Genomic DNA, 10,402 nt, shown 5'->3' with positions numbered 1-10,402 from the left:
AGAGAAAGGAGAAAGCTACAATATAGAGGGCATCTAGGAAGGAAGGATGGGAGTCAAAAGAACTACCATTACATCTGGGCTTTGTGGTAAGGCAGTGGAGACCTGAACCCTCTCAATGCATATAAGCACAAGCAGTTAACACGTCAGAAGGGGCTAGCAGGCAAACAACTCAAGTCCATCAGTGAGGACTAGTCTAATGAACCATTGTCTGTCTACACAACTGGACGATTCTCACTCTAAAAGGGAGAAGACTATCTATACTACTATAGTGTGATCTCCAGGGTATACTTTTTAAAACGTAAAGTGGATAGAATCATGTATAGTATGCTACCATTTATCTAAGGGATGGATATAACTATATATACCATTTGCTTCAAAAAACAATAGGAGGATTAACTATAAAATTAAGCGAAATGGTTACTAGTGGGGAGGGAGTAGGATGCGGAAAGGGATAGAAGTTTATCTTCTTTGAATATTCCTTGTTTTATAGTTTTGATTTTGGATCATGTATATGTTTTACATATTTATAAAATTAAATTAAAAACAATTCCTAAAATTAGATATTAAGAAAAAGACAAATGACTCTAACTCTGTATCAAGTTAGAGGCATAACCATATAGTAAGTAAGTATTCTAAGTGCCTTTGAAACAGTAATTTGATTTTAATCTTTAGAGGGATATTCTCAATGGGAAACTATAGAACCAGGAAAGTGGTTTACTCAACAATGACAACAAAATTTGCAAGGGAAATAAAAGAGGAAGAGGTGGGGAGGGAATCCTTCCAAGTCTGAGGAGGCATAGCTAAATCAATTGCAGTGTATCGATCATAATTGGATTCTGATTCAAACAAAAATATTCTAAGACAAAACATTCTAAGTAATCTAAAAAATCAAGCATTCTAAGGCAATGGGGACATCTGGATAGTGACTGGAGTTTCCTGATGCTAAGAAATCATTGTTAATTTTTTAGGTGTGAACATTTTATTATGGTTAAATTTTATTTTAAAAAGAATTATTAGGATTTTTTATATAATTGGAAATATTTAAAGTCAAAATGATGCCTAGGATCGCTTCAGAATAATCCCAGGAGAGAAAAAGTGGGTGATAGGCTTCATCATACATCTTATCTTTTTATATATTTAAAATTTTCCAGTCTAAAAAATAAGTTCTATACAGGGCAGCAGGAGAGAGAAAATTCTCACTGAATGGTACATTAGCAAGTTATATGAGTAAGGTCTTCTTTGCACAATTGAGGTCTTTCAGTTAGACTTGGGTATTTGTGTTCTCTTCAGTGAGATTTAAACCCCTAGAGATAGTGTACTCTTTCAGGCCACAAGAGAATGATCAAGCCTTTGAGAAGATCAGAATTCAGAGGTTCCAGGTTCACTTTCATGTGCATCTATTCAGTACCTACTAAACGTCAAGTGCTACAGTAGATACTGGGATGCAAAGAAGAAGGCATTCCTTCAGAGAGAATTCAATCTAATTGCAGACAGCCATATTTCCAAATACACAGAATTTACAATTGTCCCAACCCTTTATTGAAAGTTGTGTTAAATATACTATTTTTGAGAATGTGTAATGGCAAAAATAATCACATTAATCATTTTATTTAAATTGTGAAAATTTAAAATAAGCTTTCTACTTAGAAATGGTGTATCAGAGAGGAATGTTTACAATTAGCTTAGTACATTAATGATGAGTGCTTAAAGTTATTTGACAACCATTAACACCACTCCTTTACTTGTTAGAGATTTTCCTAGTGATGGAGAAAACCAGTTCACTCTTCTATGTGATTATTCAGATCCTTATTTTTTTCAATATTTCTGTTGCCTACTTTTGGGGGCACTTTGTATTTTAATTAAAAGTTCTCTTAAAGATGACTGGAAGGGGTAAGGAAATGAAGGTTAGAGCAATGCTCAAGTATACTTGTTAGTCAGGTGGCTTCTTGTTAACAGCTCTGTTAAATGTTTATGGAGAAAGTAAGCCATTGACTGACCCGAGCCTTTGAGGTTATCACTGAAGTCTTGCCAACTCGAATCATACACTTAAATTTTTTTTTTTTACCATTTTATATTTAATGCAAGATGGCTTTGCTTACCATCTTCTTTTGATTTAAAATGATTTATTTCTTATAAGGCGATTTTTAGTAATTAACATATTGGTTTTTTAGTTCTAAGTTGACATACAAATGAATGTTTTCTATGTTATACCAGCACAAAATACTTTTGGTGAACCCTTCAATTTATTTTCTTTTTTGTCTGTAATTTAATTCCTTTTTTTTTTGGTATTAGTTTCAGGTATACAGCTTAGTGGTTAGACAAGCATATACTTTACATAGTTTTCCCCTTAATATTTCCAGTACCTAAACTGGCACCATACATAGATATTGCAATACTATTGACAGTATGCCCGGCTACTTAAAATCCCCACGACTACTTTGTAACTACCAAATTGTAGTTCTTAACCCCTTCACTTCTTTCTGCCAGCCCCCCAGCTCCTCTCCCCTCTGGCATCCACCAGTCTGTTTTCTTTGTCTTTGAGTCTGTTTCAAGCTATGGTACATATATACAACGGGATACTACTTGGCCATTAAACAGTATGAAATCTGCCTGGCCAGTGTTGCTCAGTGGTTGAGCATCGACCTATGAACCAGGACATCATGGTTCAATTTCTGGTCAGGGCACGTGTCCGGGTTGTAGACTCGACCCCCCAATAGGGGGCATGCAGGAGGCAGCTGATCAATGAATCTCTATCTCTCCCTTCCTCTCTGAAAAATTATATCTAATTTTTTTAAAGAAAAAAAGTATGAAATCTTAACATTTGCAATAACATGGATGGACCTAGAGGGTGTTATGCTCAGTGAAATAATTCAGTTAGAGAAAGACAAATGCCATAGTATTCTACTTATATGTGGAATCGAAAGAGCAAGATACATCTTTTTTTTATGAAGATTATTATAAAACATTGCTACTCTCTCATTAGTCTTCCTCAAAAACAAACCTCCAGTAAGAGGTGTTAACTGACACTGGGTTGCCTAGAAAATGAAGATATGGATTGTTTAAGGCATTTATTCTGAGTCAATGGTAGATTCAGGAAGATTATTTGTCAGATGGCAGCCAATCTATTGTTTTGTCTCTAGTATTTAACATAAACTTGCCCTTTATACATTTTATACACTTACATGTGTCTAGCCATGGTGAATAGTGAAATATTCATCATGTTCCAGACACTTGCTGACCCATTTATTTTGACAGCCAGCATCCTTGCTGAAGACACAATAGAACATTTTGGGCAATCACTTCCCAAAGCAAGATTCTTAGGTTTGCTTGAAATGTTTTCTCTATTATTATTTTGTTGGGATTTAGGGAAGGGCAGTGGAGATTGAGAGTCAAGTTTTGTATTATTATCATCATCATTATTTTACTTTTCGTTTTGTGGTCATCTTAGCCATGTTTGAGGAAAGAAACAAACTTGTCTCTGGCTAATTTAATTATGCAATTGCTTCTGTGATCCCTAAAAGCGAAGAGGGTAGAAATTATTCAAGGCAAGAAATTATTCAGCAGAGACACACAAAGTTGTACCCTCAATTACAACAGAAAATTACTTTTCCATATTTTTAACCTAGACTTCAACATTTCTTCATTTACTCTGAACCATGTTTGAAAACAAACTGCTTCAGACAGAACCAAATTAAGGTCAAGTCTGTTCTTCACACCTAAAAACTGATACAGTTCTCTGGAAATATAAGCTGTAAAAAAAATAGCCCGAGTAGGATTTATAAACATGAGCCTTGGGCTTAGCCAAGTCTTTGGATCCTGGCAAAACTCAATGGCAGCAGTGCTCTCTACTGGAACGTTGTGAGTTTGGTATCAAGATTACATACCACAAGGCAGACTTCCTGAAAAATGTTCACCCCTGTCATTGTCTGGTTTTCCTTCTAATTTTCAATTACAGTTTATACTCAGTATTATATTAGTTTCAGGTTGTTATGGTCTATAAATAAACTAGGGTCAGTGCTAGGAAGTAGAGGACAAGAGTATAACCCCAACCCCAAGAAATGAAAATAAACATGAAAAGAAGACAAGATGTTCTAATAGGGTAAGCAAACATTATGAGTTATTTTCCTTTTTCTAGCCAGGAACAGACTGTTTAATGAGTGGTCAATAGGAGCAGTATTAAAACAAGTCCATTGCTCTATTGCCTTAATAATGGAGAAGTCATTAATAAGTTCTCCTTTCAGAAGTTGTACATGGTCCATTCTCTAAATATGATTGAGACTGATTTTTTTCTTAAACATTTCAATCATTACATAATTATGGAATAGATATGTATTTAAATTTTTAAAAGGTTCACCATTATTTAGAGTTGTCCTGTTCATGAAGGTAGCCATGAATCACATGAGACCACTGACTACTTACAATCTGGCTAGTACACCTGAGGAACTGACATTTTAATTTAAACCTAAAAAGAAATTATATATATCCCACATTCAAAGGCTGTTAAATCGCATTGTTTACCCATATCTTCAGAAAAAAAAATGACTTCTGTCGTGGTAAACAACCTGCTTCCCTATTTATAATGGTCTGGCCCTCTAGCAACTTCAGCGCAAAATTATAGCTAATTTGCCTACAGATGTCAGGTGGTCATACTAATCTGGCCACTCAGTGTATATATATATAATTCATTTTCACCCTCTCTATTTTCTATAACTCTCTTGGCTTAATTGCTTTCTTGCCTCTAGTCTTACACTTTACTAAACTAGTCTCAAAAGAACTGCCAGTTACAATGAAACTTGAACATTTTTTTGAAGTATAAAAGATAGACAGAAGAGTAAAAAATTATAGGTATATAGTTTGATGAGGATGTGTTCCTTGTGTGGTTTGTTTTCAATATTATGCTTGTGAAATTCATCTATGTTGTGATGCATATCTGGAGTTGATTTTCAGTGCTCTATAGGAATTTAGTATGTGGATATATCACAATCTCTCTATTCTCTTCACAGACAATTTGGTTATTTCAAGTTTTAGGCTACTATGAATAATACTTTGAACATTTTAAAATGTGTTTTGTGCACACATTTCTGTAAAATCTATTCCAAGTAGTGAGTTACTAGGTAATAGAGTACAAATATGCCCAGTTTTAGAAGATAACTGCCAGTTTTCCATAGTATGAAAGCCTATGTTCTACAACCTCATCAAAAGATTGATACTGTCCATCTTTTAAAGTATATTCATTTTATGAGCATTTAATGGTGTGCCACTATGGTTTTATATATATTTCTTTACTAATGAAGGTCAGCATCTTTTTGTATGTGTATTAGAAATTTGTTCCTAAAAAGTTCTTGCTCCTCTTTTGCTCATTGTATGGATTGTCTTTTTACTTATTTTACTTTTTTAATGTTTTTATTGATTTCAGAGAGAGGAAGGGAGAGGGAGAGATTGAAACATCAATGATGAAAGAGAATCATTGACTGGCTGCCTCCTGCATACCCCCTACTGGAGATTGAGCCCGCAACCTGGCATGTGCCCTTGACCGGAATCAAACCTGAGACCCCTCTGTCCATGGGCTGACGCTCTAACCACTGAGTAACACCGGCCAGGGCCACAGTGCAAGTCTTGAGCTTTCCAAAGCTGAGCTTTCCTCCTTTCCTGTATATTCTATAAATTGAGTCAGGTGCCAAATCCATTTCCAGCACTTCATTTCTTTGTGTAGATCCCTTTCCATCTGTTATAATTTCCCTTCAACCAAGAATTTCTTGTAACACAGTATGTAGTGCAAGTATTCAAGAAAAATTTTTCTTAGCTTTTGTTTAAAAGTTTCTAACCTTCATTTTGAAAGACACTTCCTCTGGTATAATACAGTGACTATTTAAAAGGTTGACAGTTTTTTTTTTATTTATTAAATCTTTATTGTTCAGATTACATTTGTTTCTCTTTTTTTTTTCCCCCCATAACTCCCCTCCTCCCAGTTCCCACCCTACCCTCCGCCCTCACTCCCCACCCACTGTCCTCATCCATAGGTGCACCATTTTTGTCCAGTCTCTTCCCGCATCTCCCATTCCCCTTTTCCCCCCAAGAATAGTCAGTCCATTCCCTTTCTATGTCCCTGATTCATTATAATCACCAGTTCATTCTGTACATCAGATTATTTATTCACTTGATTCTTAGATTCACTTGTTGATAGATGCATGTTTGTTGTTCACAATTTGTATCTTTACCTTTTTCTTCTTCCTCTTCTTAAAGGATACCGTTCAGCATTTCGTATAATACTGGTTTAGTGGTGATGAAGTCCTTTAGCTTTTCCTTATCTGTGAAGCTCTTTATCTGACCTTCAATTCTGAATGATAGCTTTGCTGGATAAAGTAATCTTGGTTGTAGGTTCTTGGAATTCAGCACTTTGAATATTTCTTGCCATTCCCTTCTGGCCTGCAAAGTTTCTGTTGAGAAATCAGCTGACAGTCGTATGGGTATTCCCTTGTAGGTAATTGAGTCTCTTTCTCTTGCTGCTTTTAAGATTCTCTCTTTGTCTTTTGCTCTTGGCATTTTAATTATGATGTGTCTTGGTGTGGTCCTCTTTGGATTCCTCTTGTTTGGGGTTCTCTGCGCTTCCTGGACCTGTAAGTCCATTTCTTTCACTAGGTGGGGGAAGTTTTCTGTCATGATTTCTTCAAATAGGTTTTCAATATCTTGCTATCTCTCATCTTCTGGCACCCCTATAATTCTGATGTTGGTGTGCTTGAAGCTGTCCCAGAGGCTCCTTACACTATCTTCGTATTTTCGGATTCTTTTTTCATTTTGCTTTTCCGGTTGGGTGTTTTTTGCTTTTTCGCATTTCAAATCTTTGACTTGATTCTTGCGCTCCTCTGGTCTGCTATTGGGTGTCTGTATAATATTCTTTATTTCAGTCAGTGTATGCTTAATTTCTAGTTGGTTCTTTATCACAGCATCGAGGGTCTCATTAGATTTCGTGAGGGTCTCATTAGATTTCGTGAGGCTCTCATCAAGTTTATTGGCAGCTTGTAGCACATTATTGCAAGCCCTCAAAATTGCGTTTTTTAGCTCTATATCCTCCATTTCTGTCATGTTTGTCTCCGCATTTTTTATGCTTTCTTGGTGCACCCCCTTGTGGTCTTTGTGCGCAGTCTTGTTCTAGTTAAGCCTTGATTGTTGTAGTTAATACTAGAGGGATTTGACCACCAGGCCGACTGGCTGTGAGAATCACCTGTGTCTGCCGTGGGAAAACTTCTGTCCTCTGGAGAGGTGCTAATCTAGCCTTTGCTTGAGGCTATCCGGCAAATGGCTCTGCACAGGGCTTGGGCGCGGCGGGTCACATGGGATCAACAGGGCGGGCGGAGGGAGCAGTTATGGCTGCTCTCAGTTCCGTTCCCAGAGGCTCTGCTTCTCAGAACCCCAGCAACCGCTGCAAACCTCGGAGAGAAAGCTGCCCTCACGTTCCAACTGATGCCAGACAATCCCGCTTCTCCCGTTTGAGTCTGAGTCCCTAGAGACTTGCCTGGATCTGGAGCTCAGAGTCTGAGACTCCCTCCTGATTGAAAACGACAACCACCAGCCCGCTTTGCGCGCGCACCACTGCACCTTTATATTTTCCACACTGCGCCTCCTCTGAGCCTCGGTATGCTGTTGTCTTTCCTTCTAGTTGAAGAGTCTCTCCTCAGCCAGCCTTCCTGTGGTTCTGGGTGATGTCCGTTCCGTCTTTTAGTTGTATTTTTGAAGTGGTTGTTTGCGGCAGTAATCTCCGGTGTTTACCTATGCCGCCATCTTGGTCTCTCCCGACAGTTTTTCTTCTTGCATTTTTTTAGATGTCATTCCATTGCCTTCTAGCTTGCATAATGTCTAATTTCTAATAAGACTGTCATCTTTCTTGTTTCTCTATAACACGGGTCACAAACTTTATTGATAAGTTCTCTAGTAAATATTTTTGGCTTTTCAGGCCATAAAGACTGTTACAACTACTCAACTCCACCATTGTAATGTGAAAACTGCCATAGACAATAGGTAAACAAATAAGTATGACAGCGTTCCAATAAGAATCTACACTAATAAAAGACAAAGATGCTAATTGACTGTACCTTCGCTATGCCCTAAGCCACACCCACTATCCAATCAGAGTGACTATATGCAAATTAACCCAACCAAGATGGCGGCTGGCAGCCACGGAGCTGGAGCAAGCAGGAGGCTTGGTTGCCTGGGCGTTGGAGGAAGCCAAGCTTCCCACCTGCCCTGAGCCAGCAGTGGCCTCCACTCATGGCAACACAGTTTCAATTATAGAAGACAAATAAACCCCAGATACCTGCTTCCAGCCAGCCTCCACTGGGAGCTTGGATGGCTGGGGGTTGTGGCCAGCCTGCAAACTGCCATCAGCCACGCATCCAGACTGGCCAGGCACCCCAGCAGGACCCTCCCACCCTGAAGGGGGTGTGGCCAGCCTGAAAACGGCCCTCAGCCCCTCACCCAGGCTGGCCAGGCACCCCAGTGGGGACCCCCACACTGAAGGGGCTGTGGCCAGCCTGCAAACAGCCATCAGCCCCTCACCCAGGCTGGCCAGGCACCCCAGCAAGGACCCCCCACCCTGAAGGGGCTGTAGCCAGTCTGGAAACAGCCATCAGCCCCTCACTCAGGCTGGCCAGGCCCCCCAGTGGGATCTCCACCCTGATCTGGGACACCCTTCAGGGCAAACCAGCCAGCTCCCACCCATGCACCAGGCCTTTGTCCTATATAATAAAAGGGTAATATGCAAATTGATCCTAACAGCAGAATGACTGGTCACTATGACACACACTGACCACCAGGGGGCAGATGCTCAATGCAGGAGCTGCAGGACTGCCCCCTGGAGGTCAGCTCCCACAGGGGGAGCTCTGCTCAGCTCAAGCCACATGCCAGGCTGCCAGTACAGTGGTTATGGTGGGAGCCTCTCCCGCCTCCTCAGCAGTGCTAAGGATGTCCAACTGCAGTTTAGGCCTTCTCCCTGCTGGCAAGTGGACATCCCCCGAGGCTCCTGGGCTGCCAGAGGGATGTCTGACTGCCAGCTTAGGCCCAATCACCCAGGGAGTGGGCCTAAGCCAGCAGGTGGTCATCCCCCAAGGGTTCCCAGACTTCGAGAGGGCACAGGCCGGGCTGAGAGACCCCTCTCCCCCCCGAGTGCCCAAATTTTTGTGCACTGGGCCTCTAGTTTACAAATAAAAAGGTTGGCTTGAGGGCTGTATATAGGTTACTGACCTCTGTTGTATATGTAACATGTTCTTTTTCTCTAGTTGCTTTTAAGTTTCTCTTTATCACTTAAAAACATTTTTTTTTCAATTACATTTGCCAGACATTAGTTTTAGGTGTACAACATAGCAATTAGACATCATAGAACTTAGGAAGTGACCACCCCAGTAAGTCTGTTACCCACCTGGCACCATATATAGTTATTACATTATATTCCCTATGCTGTACTTTAAATCCATGTGGCTGTTTTATATCTGGCTTTGTACATCTTCATCTCTTCCCCATTTTTACTCTATCATTGTTTTTAATTAACTTATGATGTGCCTTGGTATGGTTTTCTGTATTCTGCTGGGGTGTTGAGCTTCTTGGATTTTCCATTTCTTTATTGTGTTCATGTTTTTCTTTATAGTACTATAAGCTGCTAGTTTGTCCTTCCTTTCCATAATTTCCTGAATCTGTTTCTATTGATTGGTTTTTCCCTTGGGTAGGAGTTATATTTTCCTCCTTTGAATTCTGATAGTTTTTTTATCAGATGCTAGATATGGCGAATTTTACTTTCTTAAATGCTGCGTTTATTGTATTCCTTTTGAGTGTTGGAGTTTGTTCTCCATGAAGTTAAGTTAGTTACGAATGAGTTTGATTCTTTCAAGGACTGCCTTTAATCTTTGTTGGATGTAAACAATCAGCCTTTACTCTAGGGCTAATTTAGCTCCACTAGATAAAACAAGAAACACAAGATACAACCCAGGGTAAAAGGGGAGACTAATAAAATTTGTTTAGTTAGTATAACTCTTGAGCATAGTGAAAAGTGAGCAGGAATTAGTCAATTTAAAGCAGGCAGGGAAAAGTGGGGTTAGGGGTATGGCAGGCTATACTGAGACTTGCATGTGTAAAAAGCCTAGAGATGGGAAGTACATCATGTCATTTGAACAAGAACTATGTAAGACTCAGTATGACTGAAGGAGGACAGAAAGGAAAGAATGAAAAAGATGAGGCCTGTAAAGCAAACAGAGATTAAACTAGTATAGCAAATAAATTTGTTAAGAACCATGTTTCTCAACCATGCAGAACACTACCTACAAGTTTAACAAAGCAAGAACTTTTTGTTGTGTAGGAATCATGTTTGGAGTTGAAAAGCGTAAGTGAAAATAGATTATAGAATATGGATTTCATA

The sequence above is a fragment of the Myotis lucifugus genome, unplaced genomic scaffold (assembly GCF_000147115.1).
Source record: "Myotis lucifugus unplaced genomic scaffold, Myoluc2.0 scaffold_1, whole genome shotgun sequence".
Taxonomy (NCBI): domain Eukaryota; kingdom Metazoa; phylum Chordata; class Mammalia; order Chiroptera; family Vespertilionidae; genus Myotis; species Myotis lucifugus.
This window is presented reverse-complemented; position numbering follows the sequence as displayed.